Source organism: Apaloderma vittatum, unplaced genomic scaffold, assembly GCF_000703405.1.
Source record: "Apaloderma vittatum isolate BGI_N311 unplaced genomic scaffold, ASM70340v1 scaffold13933, whole genome shotgun sequence".
In the NCBI taxonomy this organism is placed as follows: domain Eukaryota; kingdom Metazoa; phylum Chordata; class Aves; order Trogoniformes; family Trogonidae; genus Apaloderma; species Apaloderma vittatum.
In genome coordinates this window covers 15001-30906 of record NW_009706526.1, presented here as the reverse complement: position 1 = coordinate 30906, position 15906 = coordinate 15001, and positions in this window count along the sequence as shown.

Here is a 15906-nt window from a genome sequence, read left to right as displayed (position 1 = left end):
CACTCCAAGAATGTTAAAAAACAGAATAATATGACAATATTTCCACTAACACAAACCTAATTTTAATTAGAATTACTGTTTGACTTTAGTATTACATTTATTCTTCATTAGCTACAGATACAAATGTTATTAAAAAGCTCCAGACTAGATCACTTCTATTCCACCACACATTTAATGCAGCCAAACTTCTTGTCATTGGATACATCACATCCAATGAAGCAGAATATGCACCAGTTTCCTTCCTGTTAACAAAGGTGATTTTTGTGCCTTTATTTTTTAACAAGATTGAGATTGAGATGCTTCTGCTCACGTGTAGTACACTTGTTATCCCTGTCAAGTAAATAGCACTGAAGACACTAGATATTCTTCATACTATAATATCACCTTGGAAGTTGCACAAAGCAGACTGATATTTCACTCTGTAAACTATGGAAAGATGCAAAATGCACAAATACCACCTTTTCTAAATATTTTAGATAAGACTATCCTGGAGTGATATTGGGTCTGCAAGCCAATTACTTAATCAGCGAATTCATAATTAACGTATCCATCCGTTATACTGCATAAATCCCAGGTAGCTCTGTACATTAACTGCAATTCAATCCTGTGCCACCATTGTAATCAATCTGCTCTGTCCACTACATTGAATGATGACAATAAACTGAAAACAACACAGAATGTTAAGCTCTGTCTCAGCATATACAAATTCCTCTGCAAACCAATAGCACATTACGCTAGAAGAGTTTTTAAAGGATTAATAGCATCTGTTGACTATGAACTAAACCACTTGCATATTTTCTGGTGTTTTACAGTGAGTAAGAAAGCATTGAAGAGGTGGATTTTAATATCATCACTAAGGTTACTTTTTGAAATAAAAGTACTGCACAGATTGGAAAGAATATTTGAAAAGATTATCATTTTACCATATGAATTTACATAACTCTGGGGAAGGAGAGACAGTTGAAATAGATCTTCATTCCTTTTTTTACTTATTCAAACAAATGATTTTTATTTTTCCCACTGGGACTTTAGGCTTTGTGAAGTAAACATCAGAGGTTAAATGCATAGAGAAATAAGAGAAATAAAAGCTACTTTATTAATAGAGCTCATGTTTATCAAATCAGGAAGCTAATTCTCCTTTTAAAAATAAAGTTTTTGAAAAATCCTGTCATTTCACTTGAAATGACAATCTTACTTTTCCTTTACTTCCTCTTTTTCCATACTCAGTATAATACCCAACATACTGACGGCAGAAATGAGAGGGGGGGAAAAAAAAAAAAAAGAGAACAAGCCATGTTCCTGCAGTGTTCAGAAGGCTCCACATTTAGCGCACATCAAAAATCACTATTTTCTCTCAAACATTGTAAATAGGCCTCCCTACAGTTTGTATGCCACCCCTGCACCAAACTATTGCTTCCTAAATGGTGATGTTTCCCTGTAAACTGAAATAATTCATACTTTTGCTAGGTTTTAAATTTCAATAAATATGTTTAAAATCACACAATGTGTACTTCGAGTTGGTCTGATGTAAACAAAAAAATAGCTTTTATTTGCTCTTAAGAACAAAATTACCGTATTTCAAATTATGTGATATTTTAGATGGCATCTTCACAAAATACCTCAAGAAAACTGTATTGCAGGCAGTTCTAGTCCAAGTTTTTTTCTTAAGAAACACAATTTTCAGACATATCACCCATGAGTGACCTCATTTCTCATCCTAAGCTGCATGACATTAGAGGCATCTGATATGAATTATAGGTGCAGTGGTTCAGCCAAGAGGTGAAGATAAGAACCACTACATGAGTTACAGTTGGCCTGATTTCAGTGATACCTCGATGTCACTCCAGATTTAAAATAGTTCAAATCAAAGTATCTTAATGGAAAATGTTTCAGTAGAAGAAGAAAATGAACAGGTAAACACAAATAGCCAAGAGATAAAGACAATATTACACAAAGCACTAGGAATCCAGTACAGAAATACAAGACAAGACAGGTTTGTAGGCAAGGCAATCTTCTTGCCAAGTCTTTAGGCTGTAACAACTATAGCTAAGTGAAAGGAAAAAAAAAGTGAGGGTGAAGACACAGATACAGCTCAAATATGAGAAGCAACAGGATGCATCAATTGGTTCCACCAACACCTCCAGCAGATGTCCCAAGAACCCATCCAGGGGTTCCTCTCACAGGTGGACAGAGGCACAGACTCTAAGACCACCAGATTTTCTGGCTGTCAGCTTTGGAATTGTCCAGTCTTTTGGTTTACATGGTCACAAAATAATGACAGAAAAATACCCCACAGAGAAAGAGCTGTAGTTGGGTACCTTGTGGCCACTGTAACTTCACAAATCCACAGATCATGTGGGTGAAGGGCAGCTATGCAAATATACATAAGGAATCAAATAGCTGTCACAAAGTATTAATAAAGAAAGTACTGACAGATTTTTGTCTTTGTTTGAAAGAAAAAGTAGAACACAGCTAGCCTTCCTAAGATGCTAAGTAAAAAAAAATTAAACAAAAAGAACAATTTTACAGTACAGGAATCACAGAAAGTAAGTTACCAAGAAAGGCTTTTAAGTATTTTCTACATAAATATCTGGAGAATATTTAGGAAACAGTACATGTTTAAAAGAATACATACCTGTGCTGTTTTGTACATTCAAAAATATTAACATAAATAGGCAATTTTTTTAAACATTTGGACTGAAATTTTGACATGAACTCCATAGGAATCTGCTATCATTCTAATCATCAGTTGGTTCCTGTGACATCTGCAGGAAGGTAATATACTTTAATATTTCAAAAAAGCTTGCTTTGATCCTGGGAAGTCAGATGAACCCTCAGATTTGCTTTATATTGAGTATTCAACATTTAATAGTAGAAGTCGGAAAGAAACCTTTCACAGCTATTTAAAAAAAAAAAAACCACACACAAAAAAAGCAAAGAGACTCTAAGAGAAATAAAATCCTTCTTTATAGTCTGAAAGCTATCTTCAATATTTATTCAATAGAGTCAGAAAAAAAAAAACAGTTGAAAACCTTTTCAGTTCAAGACTCAAAAATCAGTGTCACTACTTCAATATATGGAACATATCATCCACAAATATATTTTATTCTTCTCTTACAGCAGTCTTTCACCCTTTAACCACTTGCAAGAAACAAGGAAAAAGATGTTAGAAACACATTACTCATTCGGAAAAATGGCCATGTTCTCTACCAATACCAGTTCAGAAGGCTGATACTCTTGCTCGCACAAAGCACCACATAATAAAAAAAACCTATTAATTTCAATAGGTGCAATCTCAGCATGACATACAAGAGCACTACATCTCAGGCTACATGAGTTAAAAATGTTGAAATAGCGATCCTAGCTCAATCTCCCTCCTTGGTTTCAGAATTAGCAGGAAAAAAGCAGTAGAACAAACAAACTTCAGAAGTTTATTTCACCTTTGGGTGTTTTCAGTGGGTTATAAATTACAGACTCTGAATGCTTTTTCTTAACAGGACTAAACACAAACTGTAACTGTTTCAAACTTCAAACCAATCTACCCTACCCTACAGCGAACAAAGGAGAATTGAAAAAAACATGTTAGCCGGGACCATTACAAAATTGGAACTTGAAGCAAATAGAGACCATATGGTTTCATTATAAGAAGATAAATAAAATCTTAAGATATTACCTTTTACGTTCACCTATTATTTGGGAATATTCCCGCTGAAATATACAGTGGGTTTATGAGTGTTTCTGTCTGTTGTTGTCACCACCACACACCATAGGACTGTCTGTATAATTCTGAGGCAAAAGATGTTTCTTACACTGTCCCTTAAACCATTTGGATTTACTAGGCCCATGTCACATTGCTGGCATTTAATTTGAGGCTCCATTTATTATTGGTTTTGTAATTCTTTGTTGGGCCATTTATTTGGCAGAAATCCAGTGAGGTTTATTGGCACATTTACTCTTCCAAAAATAAATAAATAAAGAGAGGCAAATGTCGTCATACAATATTAATATTATTGTTCTAGTTCACAGTAGCACAAACAAAAATAATTCAAGAACAACAAAAAAAGTTAAGGCACTAATTTAACATGATTGCATGTGTTCATGCTTTCATCCAAAGTGATCTCAAACCAGCTGAAACTATTTGCAAATTTTTCATAGCGTTGCCTGGGAGAAAGAAATTAACATTTACGTATATATAGAGATATATAAAGGTCTTTACTTGGAATAAAGTAAATTACGGTTTTCTTTCAAAAATACATTTAAAATTTAGCTCCATTTGCATGCCTGCTTAATCAGATCAGAGGTGCTCAGCATTTTGCACAACTGATTTCTAATTGAGTGATTGTAGAGGTTACACGCTAATGTTCTTCATCCAAGACTGTATTAGCTGTTCAAATGTGGTCCAAAACTCTTGCTACAGGAGGAATACGATGCAGAACCCTGTAGCATTGACATGAACAAAAATGATATTGCACAAAAATAAATATCTAACATCTCAATATTATGTCTAACAAAAAGATGTAAACCAGATAAATGACAGCTAGTACTTTTCCTTCACTAATACTGAGCAATTTGAAGGAGATTCCCATTCACAGCTAGGTATTGTGGGCAGGAGCAAAGTTATATGTCAACTAAACATGGGGACGTATAGTTATATGTCAACTAAACATGGGGAGATAATTTAATTTCCATATAGGTTACTCTTTGTTTCGAATATTAGTATCACAGTGCAGCACTCATAATTATTTCGGCAAATGGAGCCTACTTATGAAAAGAGCTATTCTTTTCTCCCAGTCATATACCAGTCACAATGGTAAAACCAGAAAGATCACAAGACCATTATTAATTTTAACTATTAAGAAGCATTTCATACACACAGCATTACTTCTTTTTTATTTCACAGGTGGAGGAAATGCATCATCCCCAAAAAACTTGTATCATAGTAGGCATCTTAAAAGGAAAACTTTCCCAGTTTGTTAACAAGGCAGTTGCTTCAAGTCAGAACATTTTGTATGCAATTACTTACAGTTATACTCAGGAGAGAAATAATACAAGTGGGTGAATATTAAAGCTTAATACTTACATGAAAGTCACCAGGCAAAAGACTGAACCAGTCCTGAAAGTAAGTTCCTCTGTCCTCATGGTCTCGACCATTAGTCACGCTTTTTCTAGCACTATTATATTAGCCTAACACATCCAAATTCCACACAGCACAGACAGGAGGACAGACAGTCTCCTCTACCAAAGAATAAGCTGATGCTGACTATACTCACCCAAGAAGGTAAACCAGAAATTTTATTCTCCTGAAGAACCAAACCCGTTTCCTACATTCTGAATGCAGCATCATGGTTTCTGCCGATGCTTTATAAAGAAGGACCACCTATTGCTCGTCTGTGAGAAGCCAGCTTTTACTGCAAAGCCTACTGAATCACACCTTTCAGAGCAGGAGCGTGAAGGCATGCAGAATTTCTTAATTTCACTCAAAAGTCCACACAAAGTGTGTAACAAGCTCTTCAAACATGTCAGGATCAAGATCGAAGCAGCAAAACTTACTAAGTACTCGGGGGAAAAAAACCAAACCAACAAACCCAAAACAACTTTACAGAACTTAAGTCAGCAACCAACATCTCTAGGGCCCCTCCATGGATAGAAAGCAGCTGACCTGCAGATTTCAGGACTGCAAGTTTGTAATTCAGTAGGAATGAAAAAACTCTCACATTTTTAATCGATTTGCAACACAGCTAAGACCATTCTGAACTCAACACATATGAACGTGTGTGCATGAGGAAGCAGCTACAGAACTATCAGAACATGAGTTAAAAGAATGGCCTGCCTGGTTAACAAAGAAAAGTTTCTGGGAAACCGCTGCATCACTCTCAGCTGCAAAACTGAAAAAAAGCTGTTACAAGACAGGAGCACTACACAGACAACCCCTCAGCAGAAGTCTCCAGTCTTGACAACAGGAGGATGGTAACAGGGTTGCGGCATTACCACGTGTCATTTATTTTCCTGCTGGCCAAACAACACATCACTCACATACCTTGCGAACAGAAAACAGGCAGGGATTGCTGCTCATTAAGAGCTGTGGAGGCTGAAGCAAGAAAAAAATCAGAAGCAAATTACCATATCGCTGCAACAACTGCGGACTTACGAGTACAAAGGACTAGTTTGCTATTGCCAAAGGGGGCCCAAGAGATGTAGTGAGTACTTCTAAGCCACTATCCCCTCAGATTCATGCTCAACACTGGCAATCCAGGCCAGACCGCTTAAACATTTTGATGGGTAAGTTGATGACAGTGAATGAACAAAATCTATGACAGCGTAAGTGTGACTTGATAAAACAAGTAACTTAGATTTTTAAAAAATAAATAAATAAAATCACTATCCCTCTCAAACACTTGCATAGTTTTGAATGCCTAGATTGCTTTTGATTTAGCCTAGCATAAGTACACAACAGTGGAACTCCAGTGTTTTAAACAGAAGCCCAATGGTTCTTCTAAATTAGCATCTCTGTATTTCACTGAAATGAAACAGAAATCAAGAAAATTAAAACAACGTAATCATCAGTTACAAGAGAATTTTAACATGCAAAAAATCATGCTCCAATACTAAGATGATGTTTTGTGTTTGTATTCCAAGATTTAACACAGGCCCTCTCTTAGTTCCCCTCTGTTTGAACCATACAGTATCTATAAATAAGTAGATTTCTATAAGCATTCACTGTATTATATACAGAAATCTGCTATTTATTTATTCATTTGTGTCATGCCCCAAGTACTCTGGATGAGAGGCAAAACTGGAGGTCTGCAACTTATAATTGCTAAGATCATTAGAAGATGAATTCTATGATTTCTGTTCCCTTTTTTATATACCCAATATTATGATGGCGGCAAAGGTCTGATTAAGGGCAAAGTTAAAATTCCAGGTTTGGACAATGTTAATAAAGACATTAAATAAAGGAAATTAGTAGAAAACAGGAATTACATTGTAGGAGAAGCTAAAGGTATGAAGGACTTTTTGGGAAAACAAGACAAATCAGCTGTAAGCATAAGGAAAACTTTGAAGGCCAAGGTATAAAACTTAATTTATAAAACTTAAACTGTAAAACTAATGGTACGAATAAAGATGTTTGCACATAGCTTTGTGTACAAGCATAGAATTTACAGAACATGTTAGCATTTAAGGCCATAGCTGTAAATATCATCAATGAATCCAAGAGGCAGGAGGCGTTTTCATAGGGCTGGGAGTGGAGAATGATAAACTACAGCCTGGCTGGGTAGGTCATTGAGGTTAATATAAATTTAAAGTACCACACGTTCTTTGGGCTAAGCACTAAATCTCACACCTTAGCAAGTCCTTATGGCTAATAAAGTTTCTAAGATGTCCAAGTGTAATATTTCCATGGTCTGCTTACAACAGCTATTTTTCTCATCAGTATATATTGTTCCTCCTTATGCTGTATTTTAAATAGATGCTTTTAAATTGTACCCTTAAGATAATGACATAAAACCTTTAAATGTGAGAATCCAACTGATTCTTGTAAGCTTGTATAATTCTGCACAAGAGCACAAAAATCTGCAGCCACAGTTTCCAATCTTTCCGAGCCTCCACAGAATGTCCAATAGGTGCATGGTTGTATACAGAGATGACTTACATTCATCTGTACCTAAAAGACTATCAGAAAGCACAGATCAAAGACATATAGCTACTTTGGTAAATGAAGGACTGACACAGGCCTCTCACAGCTCATAGAACTAGACAAAAAAATTGTAAAAGGAAAGATTTTTCCATACTACCACTCCATATTTTTTTCCAATACTTTGAGGATTGTCCTTTTTTTCACAGAATGCTCATACAATCAAGAAAAGTTATTTTAAAAAGTATGCCCTCTGATGTCACTTGGTTATAAACATGTTTAGGAAGAAAAAAAATACATTCTAAATTGCCATGTAATAACAGAATGTTCTTTTGCAAAACAATATTTCAAATCATGTTATCATTCTATGCATATAAACTGAAGAAGAGGCATAAAGCCAAAACATGACCTTTTCAACACAGGAAAGATGAATGGAGAAATATATCCCCTCCACTTCCACATTTACTTCATATAGCTTCTTCAGATGAAGTACATATTTTCTAACTCCAAAAAATCCCCACAATTTAGTGCCTCTCTTGCCACTATAAATCATATTTTTCTTAAACTCTGTGCCAGAGACTTTCTCAAATTATGCTGATAATATGAAATTGCATGGGAAAAAGAAGAAGGATTAATAATTAGTGGAAAACAAAAAGAGAAACTATACCAGACAAGGCAGAGCAGATGCAGAAATTGTGATTCTGAAGGCAGATGGAGGATGTCAGAACTAGAACAGCTGTAAAGAGCTGAAAATATCAAATCTGCATTATAATTCAAGCATGAGTTTCCTTAAGAAGTACAGACTAGTTTCAGGGTGGAATGCAGATGGTAACCTTAACAATACAAGTAAGTACTAAACTTTAAATCACCAAGTTCATTAGGAAAAATTAGAGTTAGAAAATTACCGAAAATGTTGCTTGTGCTCTTTGAAACATGCATTTTCACTGATCTTTAAGCATTATTATAAAGAAAAAATTTCCTTAATTGCAGTTGCATTGAACCTATAGTATTAATGAATAGTTTTAGCCAAAAGAATCAGGTATTCTATTCAACTTTTCAAAGTTATTTCAGTATTTTAGCCTCTCTAGTTAGCAATAAAGCTTCTTAAAATGTCCTGTTCTGTCAGAATTTTCCACTGTTTTTGAAAAAGCTCCATTTCTCTTCAGGTTTAGCAAGTTCTACTCTGCCTTCCAAAAATTGTTTCTTCCATCAAACAAAAATCCACTGATTTGCATCAAAAGCACTACAGAGGGATCCAGAATAGACTGTTTCAGTACACACATATATAACTAAACACAGTAGTGATATGCAAGTTATAGTAAGTTAGAAAAACAAAGTGAACATTCACTGGCAGAACAGTCACTGTGCCCTGACATAGTTCCAAATACACCAGTTTAGTCCCAGTGAGAACACTCACTACAGAGGTCACCCTCAATTTCCCCACTCCTAAATGGCTAGTGAAGTGGGTTGGCAAGTCAAAACTGTGATGAGAGCCACATCATTTATTTCTCTACCACTGACTGCCTGCTGAAACACATCTTGATCTTACAGTCATGATACACTGTTTAGACTCAAAAAGACCTCCTGAAGATGCAGTAAGAGAAATTGGGTTTTGGCTACTTTAGAAAATCGCAAATCCTTAGAGCATCACACATTATTTACAACATGCAGTAGATGTATTCAGGGGCTACAGTAATCTATATTAAATTAGGTTGGCTTTTTTCAATGGGAATTCGATTCTTTCCTGTTTTCCTCCATTTCATAATTTCTTAAACTCAAACTGTATCTTTATTTTAATATCTTTATTAAAGTTAAGATAAATTGGACATGCAAAGCCATTGCTACAAAATACATTGGTCTTCCTTTTACAAAAGGATGTGTTGTCTAAACATTGTCCTCTTTTACAGAAGAGCCTGAATAAGCCTGAAATGTGTAAATTTTCTTATATCTATCTCAATCCTTTCACCAATTCACAAAATGCTTTGGGTTGGAATGGACCTTAAAGATTATCTAGTTTCAACACCCCTGCCATAGGCAGGGACACTTCCCACTAAAGCAGCTTACTCTCAGCCCCATTCAGCCTGGCCTTGGACACTTCCAGTGATGGGGCTTCCACAGCTTCCCTGGGCAACCTGCGCCAGGGTCTCATCATCCTCATAGAAAAGAAGTTGTTCCTAATATCTAATCTAAGTCTACTCTCTTTCAGTTTAAAGCCATTACCCCTTATCCTAACCTGACACGTCCTTGTAAAAAGACATAGTCAAGCTTTCCTGTAAGCCCCCTTCAGACAGTAAGACTGACTGGCCTGTAGTTCCCTGGGCTTTTTTTTTCCCTTTTTAAAAATGGGAGGTATGTTTTCCCTTTTCCAGTGAGAGGGAACTTCATATTGCCATGACTTCTCAAATATGATGGATAGTGTCTTAGCTGCTTCATCTCTCTCAGGACCTGCAGATGCATCTCATCAGGTCCTGTGAGACTTGTGCATCTTCAGGTTCCTTGGATGGTCTTGAACCTGATCTTCTCCTACAGCAAGTTGTTCTTCATTCTCCATGTCTCTGCTTCTTACCTTCTACAACTTGGGTGGTGTGGCTGGAGCATTTGCCAGTGAAGACTGAGGCAGAAAAGTCATTGAGTATCTCAGCATTTTCCATTTCTGAGGTAACCATGTCTTCCATTTCCTTTCCCTAGTCTTCCATTTATCACCAACATACCTATAGAAGCTTTTATTGTTGCCCTTAACATCCCTGGCCAGTTTTAATTCTATCAAGGCTTTTTCTTTCTTAACCTCATCTCTGGCTGCTCAGTCAGTTCCTCTGTTCCTCGCAGGTTACCTGTCCTTGCTTCCATCCTCTACAGTTTTATTTTTTGAGTTTAAGTTTGGCCAGGAACTCCTTGCTCATCTGCAGACCTCCTAGCATTTTTGCCTGACCTCCACTTTGTCAAGATGCAACACTCCTGAGCTTGGAGGAGGTGATCCTTGAACACTGACCAGCTTCCTTGGCCCCTCTTCCTTCCAGAGCTTTATCCTAAGATACTCTACCAAGCAGACCCCAGAAGAGACCATAGTCTGCTCTCTTGAAGCCCAGGGTAGTAAGTTTGCTGTGAGTGCTCCTCCCCACCCTAAGGATATTGAACTGCACCATTTTGTGGTCACTGCAGCCAAGGTTGCCCTTAATCTTCACATTCCCCATCAGCCCCTCTTGTTGGTAAGGACGAGGTGCAGCATAGCATTTATTTTGCATATGACCATGGCAATAACATTAGACATTATACGATTAAAGAAAATTCGTTGTAATACTGTTTGAAAATTACTGTCATTTTTAAGCTGTTTAATTAAACAGAATTTTACTGAAAAATGAATTAACCATCACATACAAAGGAAAGTCTCACATATTATTACTGACAACAAGAAAGAGGATTGCACTCTACTGAAACACATATTTCAGATTCTCAAATACAGTTTGCTCATGTCTCAATTTCTGGTGGCATTACTGCCAGAGGAAATGATGGCAAAATGATTTTCCTGGGGAGATCCCTCAGTTTCCCAGACAAAAGTCCTCAAAAAAAACAAAACAAAAAAAACCCCCATCCACCTTCTCTTTTCATTCACTAACCAAATCTTAGCACTTCAAGTTCAGCTACAACTATACATTTCTTACAATCCCATTACACTATCTCACAAATTTGAATTCTCCCATCTTTCTACTACATACTCCAAACTCTCTCATCAACCACCTGCTATCTACTGTATCTCTCTCCTCCTTACCATATGTCCACCTAGTGCTTAATCCCATATTCCCTACTTCATTCCCACTCCAATATTCTGAACTAAAATGCCCACATAGCAAGGAGAGAAAGGAGTCGAACGACATTTGGCAGCTCCCAAAACAGTCACAACACTACTGCTGTCATCATAATCTTTGTAGAGGTAAACCTAAAGCTTTGTTATAGGTGGCACAGTTTGGGAGATTGAGATCATGATGGTTTATAATCAAAACATTTGGCAGTTTTCGCAGAGGCATAGATTGCTTTTCATGTTAAACCTGGAAGCACCCCAGAACCAGCAAAACCTGTGAATACACAGTGAATTTAGCATTGATTTACTATATAGACACAAAGCTGACCAAATACTTCAGGGTCAGCTTGTGCGTAACCCGATATGTTCTTCAATATTTATACAAAATCTTTAAACGCTATCCATACATATCTTCTGCAAGGAAAAAAAAAATCTGAAGGCAAATCTGCACATATGGGAGATAAAGCTTAACAGAATCTGTATGTGCCTTAGTTCTGAATATTACGAAGTAAGTGGGCAGGAAAGCTAATGGTATCCTGGGGTGTATTAGAAGGGGAGTGGCTAGTAGGAGGAGAGAGGTCCTCCTGCCCCTCTACTCTGCCCTGGTGAGGCCACATCTGGAATATTGTGTCCAGTTCTGGGCCCCTCAGCTCAAGAGAGACAGGGAACTGCTGGAGAGAGTCCAGCGCAGAGCCACAAAGATGATGAAGGGAATGGAACATCTGCCTTGTGAGGAAAGGCTGAAGGAGCTGGGTCTCTTTAGCTTGGAGAAGAGGAGGCTGAGGGGTGACCTCATTAATGTTTATAAATATGTCAAGGGGGAGTGTCAGGAGGATGGAGCCAGGCTCTTCTCAGTGATGTCCAATGAGAGGACAAGGGGCAGTGGATACAAGCTGGAACACAGGAGGTTCCACAAAAACATTAGGAAAAACTTTTTCCCTGTGAGGGTGCCAGAGCCCTGGCACAGGCTGCCCAGGGAGGTTGTGGAGTCTCCTTCTCTGGAGACATTCAAACCCAGCCTGGACACGTTCCTGTGTGACCTACTGTAGGTGATCCTGCTCTGACAGGGGGGCTGGACTAGATGATCTTTTAAGATCCCTTCCATCCTCTAACATTCTGTGATTCTGTAAGTCCTTCCTAGAGAAAACATTTTTCTATGTATCTCAATTAAGAACACATTTTCGAGTGACATATTAGGCCAGCTCATAGCATGAAAGCAAGCAGCTTAGTGTAAGGCATTAGACAATTCATGTGATGGTGTACATCATAAGCATTTTATTTTCTAATATAACTATGTCTGTCCAATATAACTTGCTGCTCTTTTTGGGAGGGGGTGAAGCGATTGTTTTGGGACTCGTGGTGGTTGTTTGCTTTATAACATTAATTGTGTTAGTTACAATATTAGCTTTAGTAGAATAACACATAACAATTTAAATTGGACTTTAAACTACTTGACATCAGCCTGTAAATATTATTTTTTTTTCCTAGAAGTAATGCTAAATATGTGCAAGTTTGCAAAACTGGGGCTTTATTTAGTTTTATTTAGCACTGAACTAGTAAACAGCTTTTACAGTGAATGTAGTTGGGCATCACTCTCTAAGCATCAAGTAGGCAAGCAGATGGAGAAAAATCCACAATGAAGGGATTCAGTTGGGAGTACATTCTCTTAGCACTCTTTGTACTAGTCTTGTTCCTGCACAGTACTATTTTCTTTCTTGTTACCTATGACTACTAAAATCCATTGACAACTTGCACATAATATTAAAAAAAAAAATAAAATCATTTTAGACCTTACTAGGATAAATAAAAAGGACACTTTTTGAAAGCAGGCCTACAGAAGAAGTAAACCAAGTTTGAAATCTAAGAGAAACTACAGACAGGACTAGAAGAGCAGGAGAAGGAGGAGAAATTGCTTTGCTTTTGTCTTATTTCTATAGTAAAAAATCTGTCCAAATCTAAACCATGTTATTTGAAATCTGAAACTTCATTATAAGGTTTCAATTTATTCTTTTATTCTGCATTCTCGGTTGTCTATCATTCCTGAACAACTGCGTAAAAAAGACTCTCTACTAAAAACTAGTCTTTGAAATTGTACTTTGTAATCTTTTACCTCCTACCTATTTATATTTACTGTATAATTTAGCACAAGCAATTTTAACGCAAAGAAAATAGTTCAGATGAAGTCAAGGAAAGCAAATCCAGAAGTTTTTCTAAATGCACAATCAGCACCTTTAGAGCAAAAGTTGCTGTCAGAAAGGAAGGTTGCAAAAGTTCCAGCTTCAACATTATCTCAGCTATCAGACAAATACATTCTACATCTGCTTCTCTGACAAAAACAGAAACAGCAAACAAAGCATATTGCAAGCACATCAGCATCCGTGTTCAAACTTTAGCTTGTTATATTTAGATATTTGTGGGTTTAAGGTAGAGCAGACAGGGCACTAATATTAAGGCTCCTAAGGCTTTCTTTATAATCCCTTGAAAACACTATAAACACTGAGAACAAACATCAACCACGGAAGCCAAATACTTTTTGGAAGTTGGCGCAGTGAAGGTGAAATTTATGATGAAGAGGATAATGAAAAGAGTTTCGTAAAATTCCTCATAAAGCAATTAAGAACTATCTAACAACTACAGCTATTCCAAGATTCAACAGAACATTAATTTTAACAGCAATCTAAGCATAGGATCCAAAAGGGACCTTTTCCCATGTGCATGAAAGGATTCACCTGTCTGACCAATCTAAGAGCCCCAGAAACAGTTTGTAATAACCACAGCATTACTCCTGAATAATCCAGCAGTTTATCACACACTATAAACACGCTATTACTTCAAAGTCTCATGAGAACTAGCTGCTTAGAACCAAATACACGAGACAGAGGCAGTGTCCTCTGTAGCCCTGCACTATTAGAAGGCGTCAGTCACTGACTTTCCTTGTCAGTAACAAACGTTCAAAAAAATTATAGCCAGGTCAGCAGTGATCCTTCAATATATTCATGGACTCCTGAATTCATAGTAGGCAGGTTTAATTCAAATACCATTTTCATGTAATGAAAAATAAATATTCAGGTCAACCAAGATGACTAATATATTTGTGTTGGTTTTGCCATTTGTTTGGAAAGAACCAGGAGTCATTTTCAATTCTACGTATATATGAACTTCAATTCATTTACACTAACAACTATGAATTTGACAGGTAGAGAGCATCTCCAACCATTACGTACTGATATCAAAAGAATTTCAACCAGTTAAAGAAAGAACAGCTATAGTAGCAACTCCTGGATGTTGCATGCTGACAATAATAGTAAGAATGTTAATTATATCTGCAGACTTCAAGTAAACTGGATCAAGCCCAATGTTTGACTGTATCAAAATCTTTCACCTTCATTATGAGATACATCTAAAATACATGATAGGTATCACAAGTGTAGTAAAGATTACCACAGCCCTCCAACTAAGCAGTTTAAGTGTTGCTTTGAAAGAAGGCTGCAAATTTAGTGAGAATTTTGTATTTTATAATTTTACCCATTCAATAAACATTGGATAAAAACAAAGCCATACTTATCATATATCAATGGAGAAACTGTCCTCGGGCACAGAGATTTTCAGTTGAAATCTCCAGTGTTGAAATTACAATTAGGAATCTAAGATTTTTTTTCTACACATCCAAGTGCTCTTGATTCTAAAGGTGCTGTGTGGCATATTTTCTTAGTAAGCTGCATAATATTATTTCTAGCTATGCTCCAAAGACAACATGATAAACCAGCTCTGGCCTAGAGAACAGGTCACCTTGACCAGATTTCATTATAATGCTAAGTAAAGCAAGTACACTTAAGCTGCCTCTCAAGATGAGTAAGACTATTTACCAAATTGCTTACATAAATCTGTTGCATTGTCCTGAAAAGTCTGAGGATCATGGAAGCTCTGAAACAGCAAGTGAAAGGTTGCTTTGCAATTTGAATTGTTTTCACAATAATGCTGGAGCATTACTTTACAGACTAAAACTCTGATCTCCTTCCTTATTTACAGAACAGATCCATTGAAAATGAATAAACAGCAGGTTCATGGCATGTCCAGAAGCGAAAGAAACTCAAGCTTCTGAGCACTACACAATGAAGCTAGTTCAAAAGTCAGAATAAGTCTTTGACCAAACTCCTCTCTTTCACAAGTGGGTTTAGTCGTCTCCACTGATCAGAAGGAAGGCAGGAAGATCTGACACAGACCCTTGAATACAGAGTTCGTAGACTGTTTAGTACTTAATATTACACAGATCACAGCCAAATTGTTATAAAATCTTAAATACACATTTTGTATATATGCATATACGTATAATATACATTATACTATACTTTCAGTATAGGCAGGGATTAAAAGCAAAGAAGTCAGTACAGGTACATGCTCTCCTGTTCAATCAAGGCAGAGGAAAGCTTAACTTCCTCTTCAAAGCTCAGTTACACAACACTGCTCAGCTCCCATT